At 40.2% G+C, this 23,869-nt stretch overlaps 1 protein-coding gene, 1 long non-coding RNA gene and 1 pseudogene across 2 annotated transcripts in view; 2 read left to right on the forward strand and 1 right to left on the reverse strand.

Annotated features, from left to right (window-relative positions):
• Positions 1-23,869, reverse strand: part of LOC119736984 (glutathionyl-hydroquinone reductase YqjG-like) — a 38,559-nt gene that overhangs the window by 11,862 nt on the left and 2,828 nt on the right. The gene's annotated exons all lie outside the window — the stretch shown is intronic.
• On the forward strand, positions 1,610-5,470 carry LOC119736983 (annotated as a pseudogene).
• LOC119736986 lies at positions 9,939-11,373 on the forward strand. Its single transcript, XR_005272329.1, has 2 exons — positions 9,939-10,277; positions 11,298-11,373. It is a non-coding gene; the product is annotated as an uncharacterized LOC119736986 (long non-coding RNA).

A 23,869-nucleotide genomic window follows, 5' to 3' on the forward strand; every position in this document is an offset into this window, starting at 1 on the left:
GTTTTGGTACATAGAACAGAGAATATACCATTTGTTTGATGCACAGTGGATGAAACTAGAGGATTCATCAGGACGCATCTTAGAAAGAAATGCCATTGGAGATGAGATTGAGGAGAATAAAGAGATTTTTTAATTTAAAGAAAGACTAAGGTGATCTGAGACTTGTCAGGATTTTTACCTGATTTCTGGATTTTTTGTCCGTTTGTTTTCTATTTCAGGATTTTTTGTCAGTTTGTTTTCTAATCAGTTTCAGGATTTTTTGTCAGTTTGTTTTCTGATTGCAGGATTTTTTGTCATGATTTTTCCTGATTTCAAAATTTTTTGTAAGGTTTTTCCCTGATTTTAGGATTTTTGAAGAAAATTTTTTGAAATCCGGATTCCCAAGTTTTACCCAAGTTTTTACCTGTAAAAATTAATTGAGAACAAAAAAATTGTTTTGGGGTTTTTTTTTTTGCCTGAAGACAAATTAATACAATACCATAGACCCTACGTTGCTCTGATAGGCCCTCGTCAAACCTCAAACCCTGTGCTGATTATTTGGAGGAATTTTTATTCTCCACCAATCTCAGGCCTGGAAAGAGTAACTGAATATTTTCATTATTCATTCAACCGCATCTCTGGACAATTACATCAGTTTCTATTTTTGTAATAGCAAGGGATCGATGCAGAAAACCTGACTCACTAAATTTGGCACTGACTAAGCATCGGACTGACCCTGAAGAATTACATCAGTTGCTGTTTTTATAACCAGTACGTGATGCCAAAAATCTGACTGACCAACTGACACAAAACATCCTTCTCACTGACCCTTAACTTGATGACCGACTGCCCGTAAATATTACAGCCACTATCTGACTTATGACCCGCTGACTCATGGGGGGGGGGGGGCAGGTCAGGTTAAGTCTTGCATCTTTCATCTTTGTCCAAAATGGGCTAGACTTGGACACACGGGGATAAGGCCCTCCAAAAAAACAAAAACACTTGCCAGGTGTAAATGCCTAACAATTTCCTTATCTTTGATTTCAAACAGGTTGTCCTTATGTTCCCCTTCCTTTACCCATCAGTCCCACCAGATTCGCCCTCCTCGGAGCGCCCTGCCTGGCTAGAAACCGCGAATTGAGACTTCTGGAGGTAGCGCAAGTTCATGGCGATCAATACAGGGAAGCCTCAGAGTAAGTTGACCTTGATTTTAATCTTGGCGGGGGAGGGGGGTATATGGAGGGTGGATGAAGCTGTCTAGGGCCTGGGGAGTGGGCAGGGGGTCGTCAGGGTGACAGAAACACCTGCTCTTCAACAGGAAATGATGAGCCATCCATTCCTAGGTCACACACCTTGGCGCTTCTGGGACAGTGTCCAAGGAAGATGAGTGGGTCGTGAAGGGATTTTCTACGCGATAATCCTTTTCTGATATGTCTAGCTATGTATACAGTTCAGCTCTCCAAAGACTTTGCACATGATGTCGGCAACAAATGGAAGTTTGCAGCGATGTCATGTGAAAGTTAATGTCTCCTGTGAGTTAAACATGTCATAATATACGGATCTATGAGTAAACTTGGCATTTTTTGCAATGTTGTAAAGACTGTACTTGGAGTTTATATTTTTTTATCCCATCTTTGAAAAAAAAATATTTACATTTTTGCATCATGGAGTAAGAGCTCTGTAAAGCGGACATATACGCCAGCATTATATTTTAAAATGGTGACCTTTCTACAGCCAGTGTGTACTACTTTCATTTTCAAAAGGCTTTCACTCCATATATGTGGGTAGTTCAAGTAGACATCAGTGTTCATCTCTAGCCACTTGACATCTCAAATCTCTTAAGATCACATGGTGGAAGGATCTTTAGAAATGGCTCATAAAACCACACCACAAGCTTCCTTTTAGTGCCCGACATTTATCTTGACACATCACAGATGTTTTCAAGCGGCCCTTTTGAGCACGTCCTGGTAGATTTTTTAAACCCTTAAGACGGCACAAATTAATCAAAACATGGACGCTAATTCTATGTTGCCTCTGGAGTATCAGCGTTGCTCCCATTTGCTCTTTTTTATCCGTTTTCTTGATTGATGATATTGCACAAAAAGGAAGGAAGTGAAATTGTTGATTTATCTTCTAGGCTTTCCATTCTCAGCTTTAATCTCCTCATTTCACAAGGGTCTCCCAAGAGGAAACTTCCACTATTACTAAGACAGCTAGCGCTTGCTATATTTAGCCCCCTCGTTGGACCCCTTCAAAACTTGTCGAGTTGTTGGCGGCCGTCCCACTTGCCGTTTCCACTCAGTGACACGGGAGTCTTAGAGCTGAGGTTCAGGGCTTTCCCGGCAGCTAATATTGAACACTTCCGTTCCTTCCTGCCTCGTCTAACTGTCTTCATTGAGCGGCTGGGTTTCCTGTCACTGGTGCGTCAGCCTCCCAGACGGACCAATCAGAAGCCTCGGTTGGGACAGGTGTCCCGGAGGAGGGGGCTTGTGCGTCAACTAGCTAGGCGTGCCCGGCTGCTGTCAGGCCAAAAAAACGATTCCTCACCCCAGCCAAAAAGGAAGAGGCTCGTATTTACGCAGCAGCGTTTTTTCTTTATTGCCACTGTGTGTCTCCAGCCAAAAACTCTTTAGAGATTACAGAACTCAAGGAGGTTCGCATCAATGAGATAAAAAACATTTTGGTCGTCTCAAAGGAATTACACTGAGGAATCTTGAGATTAGTTTTGTTTATAGGTGGCGACGTACAGCCCAGAAAGTACCGTGGAAATCTGTGGTTAGCTTGGCGGCAGAGGGGAGGCAGAACCACAATTCATTTAGTAAACATTTCTTTCCACAAGAGGCTACGACGACGTTCTAACTCCTTGAACTTTTAAACTGCGAAGTGCAAACATTGATGCATCAATTTTTGTACTGAAAGTGGCAGTCAACTGGTTGAGATTGAAGACTTATTTTGAAAAGCAGAGGATCCTGCAGGAAGAAAGTTTATGTGCGACTTTCTACAGTGACTTTTCCTCAAGAGTCGACTACATTTTTACGGTGAAACCCAACATTAATTGAATCTGGATACTTGAAGCAACAGCAACAGCAAGTTCTCAAAACAACGTCAACTCTAGCGGCACTTTTGCTTTATAATCAAACCTTCAAGTCATCATGATGTGCATTAGAACTTCTCTCTGCTTCATTGCATCAACACTCTGGATGCTGATAGCTGCACAGGAGGGCAGTACCGAACATCAACTGAAAGTACGAGTGACCGCATCCCCACCAAAGCTCAGTTTTCTTGAAGAGCCTAACAACGTCCACGTCGACCAGAACGGCCGAGTCCGCCTGCGCTGTCGCTTCCAGGGTCTCCGTTCACACCACATAGTGACCTGGTCCAAGAACAATCAGATGGTCAGCAGAGGTAAAGAACTGACGGGGGACAGATTCATGATTGACCGTCACCGATATACAATCGCTGGCAGTTACAGGAAGGGATACTACGACTTGCGAATATGGGACGTCATGAGACTGGACACTGGAAATTACTCCTGCAGCGTTTACGATCAACTGTCTTCAAACTCTAGCCAGAGTGATCTGGGGCCCTTACTGCTTCATTCGCGGATTAGTCGTGTCACGGTGTACTATCTTCCACCTTTGTCTTATCCCGAATGCCCAATCGAGATACGCTACCGTGAGATCCAAGTCGGAGAAACGGTTCCAGTCTGTCACTCCCAGAAAGGTTTCCCGCCAATCAACCTGGAGCTGGAGGATCCACAGACGCAGACAGGGTCAAGGTGGATTCGACCAGTGTCTCGGATTTCATCTTCGTCACCTTGAACGTCAGTGAGTCTGACAACGGGATGACATACTGGTGTAAGGCTACCAGCGATGATTTCCCTTACTACCATAGCAGGTGCCAGGTGGGACCGTTGAACGTCGTCTATAAGCCCCGCGCCGTCATTCGTCCGTTGCGGTATGCAATCCACCAAGATGAAGACGCCGTCTTTGTGTGTGAGATCGAGTCCAGCCCGATGCCATCCCAAGTTTCCTGGAGCGTATATCCACCCATCGAGCCCAGTCGCATCGAACTGTACGACAACAACCGGACGCTACAGATAACGAGTATTCGCAGCGACGACGACGGACGATTACTGTCATGCACAGCGACAAACACCCAAGGCAATGACACAGCGCAACGGGTCCTTGTAGTGAGACAACCAAACTTAATACTACCTCATTTATCAACAACCCCTGCCATTCCAACCAACAACAACTCGGCAAAACTGGACTCTGCCGTTCCCCACTGCATGGACTTCGCATATCGCATCCTCGTTCCAACGTTAGTCGGAATTATCATCATCCTCCTCCTTGTCATACTCTTGCTTCTGGTCAGAAGCAGACTTTGGATCTTCTCCAAACGACTCGACGAGCACAGTGCACAGACAGAACTCATGCGTCCCCTGACTGACTATGAGATTCCCCCAGCCATGGTTTCTGTCGACAGCAAACAACTCATGATGAACATCACCTGAACTGGCAAAACTAACACAGACTCAGAAGACAGTTTTGTAAACCTTCAAAGTAGCTGAAATACTTTTAAAAATTGTACATAAAGTAACTCATTATCTATTCCTATATATATTATTATATTTTGTTAGGTAACAAGTCTATAATATTATACTTTTGTTAAAGTAATATACTAATGAAAGAAACAAAGGACAAAACACCTAGATCTATCCTTACATATTCCCGTTAATATCTTATTCTATAGACACTCGTCAGGGCAGTTTGTAAAAAAATTTGTGTGCAATCTACGGACAGCCACGAGAAGAGAAAATAACTACTGTAATAACTGTATCTGCTGCAACCCGGAAAATCACGATTAGGAATAAAATTCACAAAATCAAAAAGGAAACTTTTTTTCATCTATTCCACTTTTTCTACCTTGACCGACTCTTGCAAAACACAAGAAATTGACGACGGCCATATTTGATTTGATAAATACAGTTAATGTAGAAGGGGAAACCCAAAATGTTTCTACAAATATTTCACCAGGAACAAGTTACAGGCACAAAAAAGTTATCAGATTGTTTGATCACATTATTTACATGTGCACCATGAATTGCTACTTATTTATTTTCACCAGCATTTTAATATCAATGGCAGGTTTTGAAACGATTTCATTCAATAATGCGTGACATTTCGAGCAACCGAGCAGAACAAACTGGAGGCACCGTACAGGCGGTTGATTGATTGATTGATAGAATACAAGTGAATAGAATCAATGGAATTGTAGATTCAGCAAGTCGTCACAGCTGAATGGTTTTGCTAATGATAATAAGGTGTCCTTCAGTGTGGACGAAACAGCTGCTAGTTGTCATCAGCGTAACCACTTCATGAAACAACAATTGATTTAGGGTTCACTTCAGATTGAAAAATGAATACAGGGTGAGTTTAAAAAAATGAAACCCAAATGGCAGGGTAAATTTTTGAATGAAGTTTTGCCTGTAGCACTTTCAAAATATGAAAGCCCCATCAATGAGCTTTCTTTTAGTACAAGAATCATTCAAATCACTCATGTACTTTTCAAGTTACGGAATTTTGAACACAAACACCGTTTTAAAGTTCTGTCCATGGATCTCAAAAAAGTAAGTGTTCTTTCAGCAAAACGAAAACAATTCACAATTTCACATGCATCCCTATGAGAATTGAATTGAAACTTCATTCAAAAATTGGTCCTGCCATTTGGGTTTCGGTTTTGTTTACTCACCCAGTGGAAGAGACCTATCTTTAATTTCTGATATTCTGCAACCATATTTCACTACAGTTCTGGAATTGCAGTCCAGTGGTCTGGGGTTCTATTCACCATTTAAAGTCATTTCACTTTTACAATGAAAACGATGCACGTTTTGTTTGTAGAAAGTTGTAGGTTCAAGTCATAACTACAAACAAATCCTTGCTCATAAAGTTTATTTATACGATTTCATTCATCTAACTTCAAATATGTAATTATGTTGTGTATAATATGTAGTTTCTTTAAATAGGCCTATAGTTTGTGAAAGTAATACAAAAATGGGGTTTGTTTTTACCCTATTAATGTGTGTGTGTAATTCATAATATGAACACTCATTCTGTATTCACTATGTGTTAAGTAACTTTCATTTATCAAAGGTGCTTGCCAATTTTATACCCTATATAATGTAAATATTTTACCCCAAACATGTGCAAATATAGTTTTGCTGGTCGGGTTTACAATGATTAAACTTAAAACTTGGTTTTAGCAAATTTGTATTCACATCTATGAGCCAAAAAAAAGTAAATAAAAATCTGTTGTATATTGTGTCAAAGCTTGACAATCAGTTGAACAAGTGGATTTTTCTTCCATTAATTAATTACTACAGTAACAGGTGCAGCAGTATTTCAGTGTCTACAGTTATTTGAACACAAGATCAGTCTTAAAGTGCAGACTAATTTGATGATTGATGGAAGGACAGTTCAATTCCTATTTGATATCATCACTCCATTTCAGTCCTACTAATGACACCAGGAGCAATTGTACAATATTCAGAAGGCATCATTAACACAAAGAGATCCCTTAATCATTAATGACACAGACCTGGGCATTCGATGAAAAAGAGCGTCAACAATTCATGACATACTGAATACAATGTCTGACATCAGTTTGGCCTACCCTTATCTATGATTGCTCCTGCGCATTTCAATTTATTTCATGATTTGTTATTATTTTACTTGGTTTTTTTTGCAAATGCTTTCTGAAAATTGAACTTACAAGTAAGCCTTAGTTTTTTGCAGAAGTAATAATTACCAAGTGATAAACAACAAACAAATTCACAAAAACTTAAGCAGCTTACAAAAATTAACCCAAATCCACTTGCCACTTTATCACAACATAGTTTTTATTTCCAAAAATGAACTCGGAAGTAAGTGTTTTTATTAAGAAATAGTTAATATCAAGTGATAAACAACAAATAAACTTACAAAACCTCAAACTGCCAACAAAATAACCAAAATCCACCTGCCACTTATCACAATACCCATGAAAACTTTCAATTGATCACCCCTAATGCAAATGAAAAGTTGACCAGCCAACAAGAATCGCTGCAATTTTTCTACCATCTTCAAACTTGATGTTTTTTGCTCAAACAATCTTTACAACAAATGCCAAATGAAGAAAGTCTGAAACATGCAGGGAAAAGTACCAGACTTAGATGTACTGTGATTCAGCGCTATCTGAAATTTGACATTGTCAACTTTAACTACACTTGAACATTGTTCGACCCTTTCATACAACCTCCATAACTTTACAGCACTGATTATTCACCAAGATTTGTTATTCCGGAGAAACTTCCGGACTGCGTGACGCGGACTTACAGAGCCCTGCACTCTTCAACTGACGCACACAAAAGAAATGGGTTAGGAAAACAGCAGATTGCTGGAGAAAGAGTCTACGTTCCATGGCACAGAGCCTGCGACCTTTGACTTCGATCTCACAGGGATCAAAGTGACTCATTTATACAATCTCTTGCAGGATCAAGGTCTAATTTGTTTGGGCCCAGGCCAAACTTTCGGTTTGGCACACAGATAAAAAATCTCAGTCATAAAAGCTGTGTTTTTTCCAGCATCTTTACAAATTTGGAATCAGGAAGATTAAGCTTCAAGGGACGTGAAGAATGTATAGTTAAAAAAAATTACAAGCAATGCATTAAAAAAGTGAGTTTGCTGATTTACTCCACAATTAATGTTTTGAGGTATTTTTTTTTTTCCATTTGGTACTCTTTAGGGATATTTTAATTTGCACTCTTATCTGTATACAAAAATTGGGGTCAATTTTGGAAATATGAATGATAGAACTTCAAAACAAAAAGAATGACACTGTTAAGTTGTGAGACTTTCAGGAAAATTGAGACTTTATTTTTTAATAGCAAAAAAAAAAATTGTCAGTTTTGAAAAGAAGGCCTGACTACACAGAAGCATGCCTGAACTAGTTCCTGTACCTAATCAAAAGATTCCATTAAGATCTGGTTGGCAAACATCGTCTGGAGATAATAGAGGAATCCTTCCCCTAGCGTCTTCCTCGGAAACACTTTTTCCTCCTCTTTCATCTGGGATCATTTCTCCACACTGTTTGCTTTCTCAAGGCACTCTTAAGTAATTGTCTCCATCCTTCCCCCTTCGTAATCACTTCTGCTTTTTCGCTCCTTAAGGCACTCGTCACATAAGTCGCTTACTTAAAATACTTTCTCGATTTTGCAGACAGATTGCAAAATCCCCCGCCACTAATTTCTGTCTGCGACCAAAAGTTGTGACTAAATTTGTATCTGATCAAGAAGAATTCCAATTCCTGTTTATAATCCATTGCCCTGAGCTGTTGCCATGGAAACAGCCAATTATGACAAACAAATTACATCTGCAGATGCCCGTCAAATGACACTGATGGATGCCCTCAAGTAAGCAGTCATCAACGCGTTATTTCTCAGGAATTGAGAAAAACAGGAAATTAAATACAAAATTGGCTCGGGATAAATTCCAACATATAAGCGATAATTTTTCCATATGACATCCTGTAACCCTTTGCAATCAATGAGACAGGTGTAGATGTGATTATGTGATGATGTAGTTGCCAAATAAGGAAAAAATATCTAAGACGCGCATTTAAGACAAGGGTTTCTGTGATGCATGAAAAATGTAAAAGTTTAAGAAACGATGCCATCTCTATATGAGTGGGTCAAATCAAAGAGCTAATAATCAAACAACGAACAGGAAACTGAGTTATCTTTCGGAACAGGGCAAGATGAGTTTTGAATAATTAAGCATTTGAACGACAGCAAGGATGTCAAATAGTTGGCTTCTTAGAAGCGATGAGTTGAAAGATGCACACTATTTGGTCAGTCAATCTAACTACCGGTAGATATCTCTCAAATGACGTGACTGCCTGCCTATAGATTGTCACGTGCATCAGCATCTTGGGAGGCAGATCGATGCGCATCAGCTATGCTGTGTTTCGAAGCAACATGCGCATGCGTTAAGAACATTTTGCACACTGCGCGCACACGTGCCTGATGGCATTTAATACACAGTTGTTATTTGCCTACAAAGATGGCTGGCTGTGAGAGGGGTGTATGTGGCCATGTACATTGGAAGACATTTCGAAGAAAGACTTCAGAAAGGACGCGGATTAAAGAAGAGAACACAAAAACAATAAAGTAGATCATATAACAGTATACATGTACTTAAAATATGACTCATGAGCAAGATACATTCAGTATCATTGTCGTAATAAATTGCTATTTTTGGAGTGCTGCTTTAATTTTGGAGTGCTCCTTTAAAAGCATGAACCAATCAAATGCAGTCCGTGAGCTAAGTGTTGATGCAACATGTGCATCCACAACTGTAAGTCTTGGAAAGTTGGAGTGCCCCTTTAAGACATCCTAGCTACTATACCTCCATATAATGATATATGGAGCAAGGAAACAGCATATGAAGTCACATGAAATCAATAAAAAGAAATGAAAAAAACTGGAGAATGAAAAATTAAATTACATTCAGTAGTTTGGACAACATGATATTTTAAGACTTATAATGCATACAATATGCCCCTTTAAAATTTAAGATCTGCACCGGGTTGCTTTTCATGATATTTCGCATTTTAACAGGAGTGAATTTAAGAAGTCAAGTTACTCTTTCAATGAAACTTAATCCATGAACACAAACTTTTTGAATGAATTTTACAGAAGAAAAATTGCCAATTCAGTTCACAACTGAAGTGCCCCTTTAAAATCTTTTGTGTGTACCAGACTTGGTCCCAACAGTTCGATATGACCCCGTAGGCCAGGCTAGTCCCAAAAAAGATTAACTCAGACTGCGCACACTGTCAATACAAAACGTGGGATTGTACATGTATGGTTGAACGATCCCCGTGCGCGGTCTTATGGTCACACAAAACAATTACACACTATAGGGCGGCTGTGCACACAATACAGCCTAGCCAGACTGCATGTGTGCATTCACTTCGACAGGAAGTCACTCACCTGTTTTTTCGAAGATTTCGGGGCACAAATCTCTCGACCACAAATCCTCTACCAATTTGCATAACTGTGCAGTGAGTTCACACGCTGTGCGAGTGTGTGTGTAGTGATTGCATGTACTTTGTGCGCTATGAATTCCCTCCGTTTTTCGGTGGACAAAGTTTGTGGTTTGGGTCTCAGTTTGTGATCGTACCAAGCAAGTCAGAGTGCAAGTTGGACCACTAAAATAAGCTTTTTATGGATGCAAGGCGACTGCTTTTTTGAGTTGGTAAGTATATTTTTTATTGTGTCTATCACTAGTCTATATGGTCTGATCATGGAGCTATATGAACAGGGTACTGTGGTAGTACTGAAAGTTTCAACAAAATAGTGACTGTATGCAGTTTCAAAGCATTGGAATATTGGGTGCTTTAGCAATTTTGCAATACCTTTTATTTTTAGCATGGGAATTTTTTGGAAAAATAGTCAGGCCCAATATGTAATTTCGTTCACATTTGTGGGGATTAGCAAAACTATACATTTTTTTGGAATTTGTATATTCAGTTATACTGTTTTTTTTTTTATACTGAATTTTGTATTTTCAGTTATACTGTTTCCTGAATTTTAACTTTATTCAGTTTTATCATGTTCAGTTTTTATTTAAATTCACAACTTGTTTAAAAATAAAAACGTGTTTTGTACATGATCATTGTTCAAGTTCAACCAGCCCTGTGATCTTTTAATAGCACAGTGAAAGGAAAAAATTATGAGGTTTGAAAATAACGTATCGTCACTTATATCTAACGGATGTAGACACAAGTGATGTGAATGGTTTTGAGATCGCTTTGAGACAAATGTCTTGTGCTACTTCCTACATTCCTGCACTTTTCTTTCAAAAATTCCTAGAATTTCGTTCAAATAAATTCAAGCTTTCTTGGATTGAATGATTATTTGATAGAATGAGAAGGATTTAAAGACAACTTACTTAAAAATATATTCAATGCAGAAGACAAATTAATGACTTAAGACTTGTAGCTTTACTTCTACTCTGCAAGATTAATTTAAAATGTTACAAAAATAACTTCACTACACTCTCGCAAACAATGTATTTGATGGGTTTTTTTTTAATCTAAAACAAAAATATATCAAACAGCCTCAAAATGTGGCTTCACATTTAGTTTAGACTTGATATGCCCAGTCAACAATTTATGCACACAGCTTCCTGCAATGTTGTTTTAATTAGAGTACGTGTTAATCTTAGCCAAGATGTCTAATGAATTATTCTCTTATTACTCTTCCGTGTCCTCAGGCGGCAGTGTGGATACATTCCTGGAATTGCTTGCCTCCAGGCCATCGAACTCTCAAGGCAGGAAACGATAACCGAAGAAATCATAAATTGACGATGCGGGACGAGTTGTCGTTAACGTCCAGGGACCCGCCTGCACCTTGATCTCTCAGGGATGTGGACGATTTTGATGGATTACTAAGAAGGGTATCGTCAGCACTTGCACATCTCAATTTCTGTTTGTCGTTCGTCTTGGAATAGCCTACTCGGAATGTCTCTCATGGAAACACATCATCGCTGTGCTGTATCCTCGCAGTTGGAATAAACAATATCCGGCCAAGATTTTGTTTACAAAACGCTGGTGTATGAAGCTGTTCTTAATCTTTGCTTTGAGACGCTGGAGATAAGAATCGGCGGACTTAAATAGCTGGAGTTATTGATGGGAATCTGTCAGACTCAATCGATGGAGTACTTTGATTTCTACTGAGTGGACATAGTGCTATGGGACAGCACTGCTTATTATCACAGCACTCTTACGGTGACATACATGCTTCAAGCTTCATCTGATGTGCAACCGTACTGTGACTTTACAACGTCCTGTCTGAGTGGAAATTTAAGAATTCACGAATAGGGGAGTTAAGTTGGATTTTGTAAGTAATTATTATTAACAAGTTCTTAGTCCGCCACTGGGAAAGAGAGGATTTGACACTTGCTTAGAACTCATGCATACAAATTAATTTTCTTGATTGCGGCTTTACATGTGAATGGATTGGATGTTGCAAAGTTTGGAGTGAAATTACTTCAAGTGTAAGAGACTCGTTTGGAATCTTTTGTGGACGGATCTCAAAATCTCGTTGTCAGTCCCTTTATAGATTGGGAGAAGAAATAATGAGAATTATTTCATAGAATCATCAGAAATCGAAGCATCATGGAAAGACACAAATTCGGCATGGAGAACTTGCATCTCAATTATTTTGTTGTTGTTTTGAGTGCCTGGTGCATCCTTGCGCAAACGGCAGATGCTTCGTCGAATGTGTCATTTGTCATGGAGCCGACCAACGTTTGTCTGTATTTTTATTCCACGCCCGTGCCTCCGCCAGTGTTCTATTGCAAGGTGGATGGATTAACGGAGGAAATGGATGTAGCCTGGCTTCGTAATGAGTCCCGATCCCCGATGAACCGAGAGTACGAGTTTGGAGATTTTGCTTTGACAGGTAATCAGACTGAGGGCGTTTACGATCTCAAGATTCAACGGAGAATTACACGCAACGATGACCGAAGCAGGTACTCTTGTGCTGTTTACCTGGTCACCAATTCGTCTGACCAGTCAGATTGGACTTTGTTACAAGAATCACAGGTAGCAAAATTGAGGGTGAATTTTTTCGTGCCCGAGCCGAGGTATCCAGAATGCTCCATCAGTGTGCCTGGACTCTCGTCGTCCTCGTCGTCTTTGGTAGAAACAGCAGCGTATAAGGATGGCATGGGCTTTACCGTCAAGTGCTGTTCTGAGACTGTGAATCCCGAGTTGGAGTTGGTCTGGTTCAGGGAGAACCAAAAAGGACTAACAGAACTGGTCGGGAGAAACGCGTCGCGCAAAACTGAAAAAGACCAGAACGTGTGTCTTAGCTACGATGTCTCGGATCATCAGATTGGCGATACATACAGCTGTCGCCTCACCATCCCAAAAGTGCAAGTCAAAACCTTGTGTAGGAGGGAATCAAAGGTTTCGAATACGACAGTGTGGTATGATGAGCAGAGACGCAGATGTAGCTTTCGAGACCGAGGCATCAATCTCATCCAGCAGAACTCGGCCAATGTTGAGCACGATGCGACGTTCACCTGTTACTCCAAGGGAGCCATCGAATACCTCTGGCAGTTCTCTCCCAGACTGGACCGAAACAAGAATCAGTACCACGTGAGCAAGGATGGAGCCACGGTCCTACTCAACTTGGACAGTCTTGACGACATTCAGTACAACATCACCTGTACGGCTATTGGAGAAAGCAGCATTGGATCGCGTTCCCTCATCGTCCAGATTAGTCAATCAGATCCCACCTTGCAGAACGTCATACAGATCGTGGCCATTACTCTAGGAGTTCTAGTGGTCCTAGTCATGATCCTCCTAGTTTCCTACGTCGTCAAGACCAGAGTCTTAGATCAATGCAAAGATAACCATGCAAGAGGCCTGAGCCCCCAGGAGATGAGAGCTAGGATTCAAATTCGTCGCAACATTGCCGGAAACGGCGGAGGATTGTACGCATATCCGTCCTCACGGATGACCCATTCGAGCATCACGCCTTTGATGGAAGGTCCGGAGGATTCAGGGAGTACCATCGAGCACGAGCGACCACCGAGCCCTATTCCACCTCCCCCAGGGATGATGAGACCTGGGTTTACCCGTCAACCAAAACCGGTGCAAGGAGCAGTAGGTGGCATCATCTTAGACGAAGACGAGATGGTGGAGTGCGAATACCGAGATGAATCAGAAGAGGAGGAGTTGGAATTAGACCCGAAGAGCATGAACGTGGAAGGGCTGCAGTATGCCGATTTGGAATTCAGCGATGATGAGGAATTTGTCCAAGACCCCGATGATCAGGATGATTCTGAATCAGGAGACGAAGAAGGGGCCAAAAAGAACAATGGTGCCCCCGTGGTGAAACCCAAAATAGACTATGCCAATATTGTGCATTTTGACCCACGTAGGAACAGTGACCCACGTCGGGATAGCGAATCACGTCAGAACAGCGAATCACGCTGGAACAGTGCTGATCCTTGGAGAAAGAACACCATATAAGAAGAAATGTAGAACTTTGTAACAGTTTTGGTCAACCCTTGCTGGAATTCTGATCTGGTAGGATTGTGTTGCTCTATCTTGTGTCGAGCTAAGCAACTATGTACATAAATTCAAAACAATGCTGTACTACTCAGAAAATGTCATTCAACTCATTTTCACATATAATATTCAATGAAATAATCAGTACTCGTTTGTATCGTGTATTTACTTTCATCTCTTAATCTTATAAATTCATTTTCAAAGTTGAGGGACTTGAGAAACTGAGGGCAGTGCCTTTTTAGAATTTAAAACTGTACATAAGTGGCTCAGAAACTTTGGCTTCACTGTCGCATCTGGCTAGAGTGAAGCTGTTTAAAATATTGGCCACAGAAATCCAAATGACAGAACCATGAATGTCGTATCATACTTTCATTTTTTTCAATTTTTTTAACTTATTTTATGCTTAGCTGATTTCTGGTCTTAAAAATTGGATTCTTTGGAAAGGGGGGAAGTAGAACCGTCTTTCTTTTCCAAAACATATCCAGCATAAACTGTCTGTTGAAACATGTCTCTCAATCTGAAGAATTCGTCCAATGTCATGAAAAATTTACTGTATGAAAAAGATCGAGGACGATAAACTTAGCTCACAAAATGTCAAAAAGTAATTTTCAAAACAATATGAAATCTGTTGAAAGTAATCATTGAGGATAATCAAGTGTATTATGTCTGTACTTGTCTTCCAAGAACTAATTCAATTATGTCAACTCAAACCATGTACATTTGCCCACTCATTTCCGCTGGGCAAGCCTCATTACAATAATTTGGGTCTTTTGTGACTACATGTACCTGATGTTGTTCAGTGTACCTGTCTGGCGCCCTCTTGTGACTGACTTGATCTCAAGGCCAGACTAAAATCCGAGTCACAAAAGCATAACCACCTTGAAGCTCAATTGTAATTGGATAATGTGTTGCCTTGCCTTGGTATTGCCTACTTATGTATAGTGCGCCCTCTTTTGACTTCTGAAAGGACTTGGCAGTCATGATTAATGATACGCAAATTTTTCTTTGGGTTTTTTTTTTTAATTGAAAAGTAGTGTATATTGGCTTGAAGTTTACTTTCAAGGTGTGTTTGCAAGGTGTATGTATCAGCTCATGTATTTTTAGGCTTAAGTAACACGCCAAAGGCTTAGTATTTTAAAAGGTAATATTTTTTTTCATTCATTTTTTTTCAAAACTGAACAATAACTTGCCTGTATTCGATACAGTTTTGCATAGTGTTTATCTTAAAAAGTACAGACTTACACATTGTGATATATGTAGTTAATGTAGTATTAATATTTTATATTCTGATGGCAGATGTCAATTCAACAAACTTAACTATAGTCTTTTAGAATGTTTACTGGCAATATTTTTTTGTATTTTAATGCTGATTGCAGACCGGCAAAAGATCAAAAGTGTTCACATTCACACACTAAAGTTTTCATAAAAGCCTTTCAGAAAGTCTGAAATTCTAAACATCTCATTCTATATTCTTATTTAGAGAAAAAAATCTTACTTTTTCTAAAAAAAAAAAAATGCCTTGATATGTACAGTTTGGCTGTAAATAATGAACACCTTTAAAATCATCTTTACCAAAAAAGTACTTAACAAACCACATTAAAAAACTTAAAACTTGTGTGGTTTTGTAAAACATTAAGTTGGATTGTAAGCCACTAGTGTAGTACTTAGAATGTGATTCCCAAACAAAGTACAATTTGAATAACAAGTACTACCAAAACCTTATTTTGATAATTTATGAAGTCTGGGGGAAATACGTTTTTATGATTTCTACCAGAAATATGTGCTTAAACAATTCAATTATTTATTAAAGTCATCATATCGATTCATGATCCAAAAAATAATTGATGAAATATTGTATTCTTAAGTTTGTATGTTCCCCATATTTAAACATTAAAACATTCACATATTTAAAAACAGGAAAAAATGGAAAAGCAAATATTGGTATTACTTTAGAAAACTAGAAATTTTATATTGTGAGGAGGAGAGTAATATGTTATGAATCTCTATAGTAGTTTCTGTTTTAAGAACAAACTGAACGGAAACATGGAGTGATGCCTTTCTGGGTCAATGCGGGAGGGGTGACACCGGAGGGGGGGAGGGGGAAGGAAACGCTGTCATAACGTGATGATGAAGCATCATCCTGTCCTATTTTTTTTTGACTCTGTGATTGTTGGATTGCCCTTAACCCTAACCCCTCGATATTTTTCTTTTACCAAGAAGTTTAAGTATTAAACTTCTTGAATCTTCCTTCGAAATGTCTTGGTAGATTGTGGAGGATTGAAAAGGGTCATACCATGGAACTATAGTTTCTTGGGAGTTCTTTTGATCTGCTGGCCGTTGTAACTCCTTGTGTTTATAGCTCCATGGTTATACCATATTCAAAATGGACGTGCAGATAGGTGATGGGATTGTGCCTTTGATGATACAAGCATGGCATTTGGCACGCAGTCAGAGTATGTCATGAGATAGATATTTGGCTATAGGGCGATCGCAGATTTGTCCTTTGAAAAAAATATATGTAGAATAACAAGCAATGACAGCCATTTTGGAATTTTGAAATTTGCTTATTATTCTACCTATATTTTTCTTCAAAGGACAAATCTGCAATGGCCCTATAGCCAAATTTCTTTCTAAGGACCTACTCTGACCATGCTCTGAATGTGTGCCAAATTTTATGCTTGTATCATCAAAGGCACAATTCCCCAAATATTTCCCTTATCTGCCCCACTATGATTATCATGTACATGTATCAAATCATTTGGATTCACAGTGGGCAAAAAAACCCAAAAAATCAAGGCAGTTTTCAAACAATGATAGTTTCTTTGACAGTTATTCAATTTATTATGTTTCAAGTACAATGTATGCCGCTGCCAAAGTGAAGCTACATGTATTTTCACACACACAAATACAGCAAAGTGAACAATACAAAAAGACTGATGCATGACGGCTTTCAAATTTCTTGTTTCATTCAATTTTTTTTAAAAGTTTTTGAATGGATTCTTTCTTTGCCTGCTATTGAACTGGTCCCATTTATGAGTTCACCTTTGGTATACAGTAAGCTGCTAACAGAGAATGACACTTTCTTTTATTAGACAAGTTCTGAATGAAGAGCGTCTTTCCCTGCATTGATGTCCTGTCCTCACTGTTGACTTGAGCCACATACCATCATTTATTCTGTCAATACTTGGACAAAGAGAAACCGATATCCCCCAAAATGCACCCAAGGTGTCTGTGACATCACCGGGTCAGGTGGATGTGACCCTGGGGTCGTTGTGATGGACACTGCCACTTGAAGACTGCATTCAGTGCCTAAATACACGGATCAATGTGCTGGCCTTCCGAGGTTTCAGGCTGGCCCGAGGCAATGGTTGAAGGATCATGGAGGAAGGAACACAAACCGTTCCTTCCTCCATGAAGGGACTCAGAGGTTGCCACATGCACCTCAATAATTCGTTTAAAAGAAAGGATTAGGAACTAGGGATATAATTTCTCCTGTATTGAAGAATTCAAGCCATTTGGGGGGGGGGGACACGCTTTGGTTAAAAAAAAAGTGGGGTGGTGGGGGTAGCTATCGGAGGGGGGGTGTTCAGCAGGCATATGCTACTTTTTAAATGCTACATAACAAAGTTCGTGCCATGCATGTACGTATTTGTAAACCTCGAATTTCATTTAAAAAGCCACAGCCCACCTACATCCCTGAACTCCCCCCCCCCCCCTTTTATTTGTTAAATTGGGTGGAGAACCGGACAGAAAAGACACTTTTGCGTCTTTGCGATCACCAAAGTTGGTTAAAAAATTAAGAGAGATTTTGGTTATTACTGAAATTTAATACATTTCCATTTATTCATTGGTACAAAAATATTATTTTCACTTGGGTCTTGTGCATTGAAGATATCAAACAGGCATGGGCAAATTCTTATTCTTATCTCTTTGACTTGATGAGAAATTTAAATGAGTTCTTAAGGAGCAAATAAACTTCGATAATTAGTGGCAAAACTTGCAGCACAGCCATTCGTGAAAATTTAGGCCGTGTGCATGCTCGACCAGGTCTATTTTTAGTAACAACTGCCAATTAATACAATCAAGACATGTCATTGGTCAAGGTATAAATTCATTCAAAAGAAAGAAGCAAACTCTATAGAACTTAACATCAAGGCGTCTCGGAGGCATCAGTCGCAGGTCAAAGTTGTTGACATGTTGACCGTATTAACCTCGACGAACAACACAATATCCATATGAACAATGTCCATATCAATAAAACTGTTTCCACAATTCTATTCTTCATTTTCATTCTCTACAGAAACATTTTGTTTGATTCCAATGGAGCCAATGACCCGATCAGGCTGGGTCAATCCGGCGGTTGGTTTTGAATTTGACCCGAGGGATTTGAAATTGAGAACGATGAATGAACTTGTCCGCGTGAAATAAGACCACGAAATGTCGACCATTGTCCACAAATGTCCAGTCTTGGACAATGACCGAGAGCGGAGGAGGCTTGAACATTTCGCAATTGTCGCCAAGAATTTTGCAATTTTCATTGTAGAAATACTTGATCTTCAACAGGTTTCTGGCGTTTTATATTTTTACATATCTTGCCCAATAAACAAAGAAAGTTCTAAATTTATTTAAGAAATTAGGATTGTAATTATGATCAAATTAATCTGACTTTTTGTTGGTCATTTATTTGTGGAACTGTAAAGATTACTTCACATTATATATGCCTCCTAAAAGTTTTAAACGCGTTTATGAGTGATTTAGTCATAGTATTGCTAGAAGAAAAAAATAGCTTTTGATTAAGTGGCAGTAAAAAATTTCTTTACCGTTGGCGATCGAAAAAAAAATCAAAACCTTTTCCTTGCATGATGTTATAGTTTCAGGGTGAGCGTCGAAGTATTGAATACGCAAGTCGTAATAATTTACTTCCTTTGATTTATGTATTCAAAATATTTGACAGAATGGGGAGTCTACAAAATAAATGTCTTGTCAACTTTTAAAATTGTCAGTGTACAAAAAAAACTGTGGTAAAGAAATAAATGTTTCAAGTTTTAATATCCGAAGAAAATAACATTGTACATGTATATACAATCATAATTACAAATGAAACCAAAGTTTCACTAACAAATTGACATCTGAACCTCAGTTCAATGGTGATACGTTTCTGTCTTATTTCCATTGTCGTTTTGAAGAAAAAAAACAATTCGATCGATAGAAGATGAGTCTTGTAGGCCAAGGTAAGGGATATTGTGATGTCGTCTTGAAGTCATGGTCGATTGATTTCTGGCCTCCCTGACCGTGACAACTGAGGAACAACGAAAATCTTGATTTTGTTCAGTCGACCCTGAAGACTTGTTGACAAGATAAACTGACCACTTCCTTGACTCGAATAAACAACAGAGGAGGACACTTGAAGAGGCAGGACAAGGCGGCAAACCTTCACTGATTCTTTTTCTTATTCATAAAGCCACAACGCCTATTGGTTGGGAGAAGTTTCCTTTGTTGCGTCATTAACAACATTATGCTCATTCAAGGGCCATTTTGGACCAATCATTTTCAGCCGTTACATGCGCGCACAAACTATTAGAGGCTATTTTCCGTACGCCTTTTTACAGGCAAACAATAAGATTTGGATTGTGTTTGAACTGGAAGGTCACTAAACAATGTGAACTCCGTACGCAGGCTGGGGAGACTATTGACCGGGCATGAAAAGAATGGTCATTTTTAGTGGCGAAAGAAAACAGGAAAAAAGTGGTCTGGCCGAAGTGTGACCCGAGAATTAGCGAGTTTGATTGTCACCCCACCGGGGGCAAATTTCCTGTCCTGGAAACAAAAGAGGTACCCGAGGAGAAACCTTGGTGGACTTGACCATGCATGCATGATCAGGGCTGTCTTTCCTTTGCGCCAACAAGCAACAAGGGCTGAGGCAACCCATTGTGCCCCGGCTCTATATAAACCACCGTCTCGTTATCAGTGAGGCATTAAGATTACTGAGCTGGCGATCAACAAACACCTGTTAAAAAACCAAAGCAACATTTGCATGAGATAAATAAATTTGAAGTTGTGGACTTGCTGTTTACGCGGAGGTTGTGAGAGTACAGAGGAAATTGAGTGGACACACAAGAGCACTCGACCGTCTGTTTCTGCTTTTGAACCGTCTGGATTTGCTGCATTATAGGAAAATTTAACTGAAATATTTGGTCGTTAATTAGTCCATAACTGCTGCAATTAACACTGCATCTGTGTTCAAGATGGGTTGTTTTTCTCTCCTATTTTACGCCCTGATTCTAAAGATGACGGCGATGCAAATCGCCGGACAGGAGATTGGCTGGTTCACCCAGACTCCGCTAGACGCTGCTTTACTAGAAGGTGACTCAGTGGTCCTGAAATGCCAGTTGGATATCAGAAGGATCGTGGAACACGGCGAGTACAAAGTCACCTGGTCCAAAAACGAGAAGAAACTGAACTTCACCGACCCGGAACACTCGCATTACTGGCTGACCGGCGACCCCCACTCGGCCCAGTACTACCTCCTCATCTCGCAGGCAGATTTAGCCGACTCGGGTGTCTTCTCCTGCGCCGTGTTTGAGAACATCGGCACGGATGCTGGGGCCGATTTGTGGATCATGCACGCCGTGACGACGGCTATGGTGCAGGTCGTCGTGCGGCCGTCTCCCCCGGAGTGCCGCAAGACCGACCTGGACGTCCCAGCCAACCGGACCCGCCCGGACATCAACTACGAGGGCGATCTGATCGAGCTGGCCTGTACAGGATACCTCAGCCATCCCTCCTTCACCCTCACGATGACCTGGAAGGGCCAGGTCATCACCGCAGGTGACGGAGCGTGGATCCACATCGACGAAGATCAAGTCCAAGAGCAGGCCTACCGCGTCACGGCAGACTACCAAGACAACGGTGCCTCATTCCAGTGCACCCTCACCTCCACCGAATTGGACTACAATGAAACCTGCGAGATGGTCGCCCTAAACATCCTCCACGAACCCAAGCTGTTCTTCGTCTCAGACCGGAGTGAGGTGCACCAGGGTGAGTCTCTGACCGTCTCCTGCTTATCCGTCAGCAACCCCTCCCAAGTCTTCTTCAGTTGGCACACGGAACCCGCCCAGACAGTTTCTTACCGATCAGGGAGACAAGTCTTACAAATCCCCAGCGTCTTATCCGACACAGGTTTTCTGAACATCACCTGTGTTGTGACTAACGATCACGGGGTGTCTATTTTATCCACACTGGTACCCGTCCTCCCTAACACCACCGAGCCCGTACCAACCCAACCCGAAGTGCCCATCCCACCTGAGCCTATCGTGCACACAACCCCCGAGGAATCAACTCAAGCTCCGCCCACCAATCCCTCCACTTCAGCTCCAACAACTCAACCTGGAGTGGAACCTGTCACCAAACCCGACAAAACTACTACCAAGACGCCCACCAAAGAAACCACGCCATCTAAAGACAATCAAGGCTTGTACAACCACCACAGCACCATGAGCACCCCAGTCATCGCAGTTCTCGCCATCCTCCCAGTCATCATCATCGCAATCCTCATCCTCATCTTCGTCTTCCTCTACAAGACGGTGAAACTCAGCACCAAGCGACGAGACGACGAGATACGCGTGGTCTACCGCGACGGGGCCAGCACGGTCATCGACAGACGCACCCACGGCATACGCGGTAACTTGAACGTGACCGTGGAACCTGCTGCCGTCAATGAGGGCGCAGTTGTGCCAACGGACGGCATGGAGCCTGGTGCGTACAGCATGCCTCCACCTTACACCAAGGGAGAGCTACCAAGTGTGTTGGACACCACAAGCGTGGCTGCAGGCGGTCAAGATGCTCTGTACTTCGACGAGATCGAGAAGGGAGACAGTCACACGTACGTTGACGTGAAGCTCTAAGAAAGAAACTGGAGTTGGAGCTCGTGGTCTTGAGAGAGCTGGGGTGATGGTTAAATAGGTACCAATTAGGATTTTTATTTAACGGGAAGAAGACTGAAAGAGCTGAGAGGCAGTTCAACGAAATTTCAAGTCGACAATTTGTTGTGTTTAACTGATTTAGTACTCAGAAAGCTGATAATATAACAGTAACTTGTCGATTGGTGCTTTACACAATGCAATGTCCATGCGCTGAAATTGTTTTGAAGTTCAAAGTTTTCTTTTAAACTAACATTATGTACATACATCAGGTGAAGTAAACAACCACAGGACACAGGACTCATGAATTAATTTATCTAACAGCCATTTCGTGTTAGAATGACTGAATCTGTGGTTTATAGAATTTTAATGATATAAAGTGGATGTGGAATTGAAAATGGTAGTGTAATCATTATGAAATCAAACAACTCATTCATATTTATTTAGTTTTGGAGATTTTGTTTGCGTAACTATCGAAAATTTTCGTGAAACAAACAACTTGCTTCAGAATAATCCCCTGCATGGTTCAAAACAGCTGGAACAAATTGAACAGTAGAAAATGCGCATTTGATTCAAATTGTATTCTTATATCACGATTTGCAATGTTATTAATGATTCAGGTCATTTATAATACATGTAATTGAACTTATATTTAACTGAAATCTTTGTTGATTGTAGAACACTAGCTGATTCTGTGATCACGTGTAAATAGTACATAATTATGTATGCTGTATTATTTTCAGCAGGCCAAAATGTTCAAGCGAGAGGCTGAGAACAGTACAAATTTGGGATGTGGTTTTAAAGAGTTGGCGTTTTTATATGTTTTGTTTAAAAACGTTTAACTTACTCCGTGATATGAATGGAATTCATCCTCAAACAACTCGTTTACTAGCAGTCTGCAAGTAGTTGCAAGTTCATGTAATTTAACTCATGTATATTTTATTTACATTGTTCGTATTTATCGTTGAGCAAATTATACTCGTACATGTCAACCTGATTCAGTGTATAATCCTTAATGATTTTCTCAATCATGGCACAAAAATAAAGCATTATACATGTACTGCACTTTAATGATGTTGGCGTTAACTTTGTTATTGGATACAAAAATTAAAAAAGTCTACACCAAATCCATCAAAAACAGATATAAACTTATCCGGCGACCATAATTAGAAAGTTGTGTTTAATAACCCGTGAAGACGGCCAAGGTCTACTGTTTATTCGTTAGTTTGATCATTGTTGTCAGGTCACATTTGTAAACAAAAAATTAATAATAATAATCCGACGACCCGAAGAAAAATCCATCCAATTTTCCAAATAACAATGAGGTGATTTTGTTTTTAAAGAAACAAGTTATGTTTATTCATTTGCTGTTGTTCGCACTTAGGGCATTTTGCGAAGAGAAAAATCGAATGATAATCTTTCTAGGGGCAGGTCAAATGAAATGACAAATCGGGTTTTTCTTAAAGAGGTAGAGTTTGACCCTTCCGTTCACAGACTAAAAAGCAACTTCAATAGTATTTTGTGGGAAAAGTTCACATCACCGGTTAATCTTTCTTCAGGGCAGGTTAAATGAGATGGGACAATGCATGTGTTTTATTTTCGTTCCGCGGTACAGCATAACATTGTGTACAATTGAAATAACCTCGCTCCCATGCATACACAATGGATTGGGTACAAGGTTCTTTAGTGGTTGGGGTTAAAATTGGACGGATCAAACAAAAAAATCAAGCTTTATTAAAATTGAGAAAAACAAACTTTTGGTTTTGTGAACAAACACTTTTCAGCAAAGCTGCAGGGAACAGTTGGTAGGGCAAGGGCGCCAGTAGTCTATGGAATAAGGTTGC

The sequence above is a fragment of the Patiria miniata genome, unplaced genomic scaffold (assembly GCF_015706575.1).
Source record: "Patiria miniata isolate m_02_andy unplaced genomic scaffold, ASM1570657v1 HiC_scaffold_3, whole genome shotgun sequence".
In the NCBI taxonomy this organism is placed as follows: Eukaryota; Metazoa; Echinodermata; class Asteroidea; order Valvatida; family Asterinidae; genus Patiria; species Patiria miniata.